Here is a 2,861-nt window from a genome sequence, read left to right as displayed (position 1 = left end):
AAGGCAAGTACTGCGCTTACCGCTCCGCCGCCTTTGGGTTGATCTACCGCCGCCGTCGGATCCGCTGGTCCCCACGGCCGTGGGGTTCCGTCTCTCCGGTTGTCGCTGCACCGGCGATACTCGACTTCGCTCACTAGCGACACAGGTAAGTGCCGTCTTTTTCCCCGGAACCCCGCCGTGGTCCGCCGGTTGGCGCGTCACCACCATGGTTGGAGCTGCGGGTTCCTCATCGGAGGAATCCAGTCTCGATTTAGGGAGTGCCACTCCGCTCGGAGACCGCCGGTGAGTTTCTCGGCCCTCACCTCGTCTGTCATTGTCTCTCTCATCCGGCTCGGTTTTAACTGTCTGAGCCAATCCTCATGCTCCGGGATCTGCGCCCTCCCTCCATAGCGCACCGGGTATTTCAGCGGGTAGTATCGCTACCTCCGCTCCTACCTCGACGGCTTGGCCCGGCACGAAGGTTGGCACCGGCCATAGATATTGGATACCACACTGCGGGCATCGGGATGCAGTACTCACGGTACCTCCCGGCAGTCGGCATTGCATACACAGGCACGCCACTGTTTCGGGGCCTGCCATCCGGAGTACCAGTAAGCCTCCTGGGGCCGAATAGGGCTCAGCCGAAATCATCGACTCTTCCTCGGTCTTGCTGGCCATATTCCCAATCGGAGACACTCTCACTAGTGGTCTGCTGTGCTCGCTGGCTCCTCGTGACTGAAGTGCAGGGGCTGGTTTGGTGACCCCTCCTTCAGCTAGCTCCGCCCGCATCTGACAGAGCTGGAAACCACTCCCCCTGGTTGAGATTAGGGGAGGGTCCCACAATTTTATTGGATGACCCAGCACTGGGGCTGAGTTGGTCATAGTCCATGAGGGCTCGGCCACAGCTTTCGCGCCATACCTCCCATCAGGGCGGGGTTTTCCTGTTGGCGCCACTCCCGGCCAACTCTCTGCAAGTCTATAGTTTGCAGCATTTTCTGCAACTGGCCCACGCGGTCTCCCAGGGAAGCGGGAGCCGCCATTTTCATTTGCATTGTCGGTCTTTATAACAGTTGAGGTAGCTTTTGGTTGTTTGCACGCAGACTGACAATCAAATCCATAATTTTCCCCACATATCACTACAATGTCCTCCTCACCGTCCTCAGGGGTAGTACCCCTAGGTAGGACCGAAACTGCGCGGCCACAGCCTTGGCGCCACTCCATAGCAGGCTCGCAAGAGTCGCTTCTGCAGCTTGCTCCTCATCAGCACACACACCACGTGCGCTCTCTCCATCAGCCTCCGTCCGCCATTTTGGACCTTCCGCACCGCGCGGATCCTCCATTCTTGCAGTCGTCATTTCGTTACTGTACTTGCGGTTATGGTACATGGGGCTCCTCTCTGCTGGGCAGCTGCCACACCGGTACAATAAAGATTGCCCGATGCACCACCTTGTGTACCTAATGTAGGTCTGACTCGTGTATGCACTACCTCAGGCTAGGCTCACTCTCTATGTGTATGCTGTGTCTCCTTCCTCCCAGTCTGTGCTCCCTTCGGTAAGTGGTCTGGAATGGGCTAGAGTACTCTGGCTCTTCCATGCAGTACTTGGGCGTCTACCTACTGTTGGCTAGCCTAGCGCAGACCCTCTCCAGAATTCCTGACCACATTAACAGGCTATCCCTTCAGGCGTCCTACCAACTAGCACTGCCTCAAGGTGACTAGGACAGCTATAGCCCGGCTCCAAACCCCCAACTCCTTCAGGCCCCTAGGTCGTCCCTGCGAGCTGACAATACTCCATCAGCCCCCTGACTACCCCTAGGCTCCGTCCCAACACAGCACCGACTGGCAGCATACACTCTCCCTGTTTCCCAGTCACCTAGCAAAAGCCTGTCCTGTTGACAGGTATCTCAGCAGTGCCTATAAATGTAACGGATTTTCTGGCTGAGCTGACCCACCCAATCTCACATTGGCCCCTGTGGTCTAACCAGCCCCCATTACATGGTCGTGTCTGGTGGTGCACCTGTTGGCAACAGGACTCCTGAGTCTCCCGCATGATGTTGTGTGGGGATTGCCAACCCAGACAGGCAGCTGAGGTTGTGTGCATGAGTCCTACCTACATACAGTGCAGCGCCTCCACCTCATCAGGATCTCTGCGTCCGCAAGGAGATGGTTCTGATGAGGAACTCGTTCTGGGTGGTGCCTTCCGCTGGAGAGTAACTTCACACTCACAGTGGGGTTGTCTTTGAACAGGGCATCTTTATTTGCATGGTGGTATGGGCCAGCTGCCCCTCACAGCTTTCAGCTCAGCCGTGCATTCTCCTCGTCAGTACTTCCTTTTGAAAGGTATGGAGTGGGATCACCTCTCCCCTCAGGGAGATCACACCTGTGCCAGGTCCCTGGACACAGTGTAGGCCGTGTACTACTTAACCTTGTCTCAGCTGACTGCAAGTCTAAGCGTAGACTTGCCCTTGTAAAACCCCTTCCAGAACCTGCTAGCTTTGGGCAGTGCTGTGCCTTATATACCTCAGGAACAGGCACATCTCTGATGTCACTAACCGTGGACTCAGAGTATGTAGCCACTCCCATCAATACATATGTGTGTTGGGCAAACCTCCATGATTACTGCTGGCAACCCTGTAACTTACCAGGCTTACTGCCAGCAGGAGAGAGAACGGTATGCCATTTTACAGCATGGCTACATATGGTTAAACACATTCAATTGACTAACAATTAAGGGAGGGGTCTGCCTATTCAGCTCATACCAGGTAGATGTTAATTTGATTAAAGTTCCTTCAGTTGTTAGATATAAATCAAACCAGTCATTCCAGGTAGATGACCCATGACCTTTCACCCTTCCCCATGACCTCCCGCCCTGTTCCGTGACCTC

This window comes from Ascaphus truei, unplaced genomic scaffold (genome assembly GCF_040206685.1).
Source record: "Ascaphus truei isolate aAscTru1 unplaced genomic scaffold, aAscTru1.hap1 HAP1_SCAFFOLD_2582, whole genome shotgun sequence".
In the NCBI taxonomy this organism is placed as follows: Eukaryota; Metazoa; Chordata; class Amphibia; order Anura; family Ascaphidae; genus Ascaphus; species Ascaphus truei.
This window is presented reverse-complemented; position numbering follows the sequence as displayed.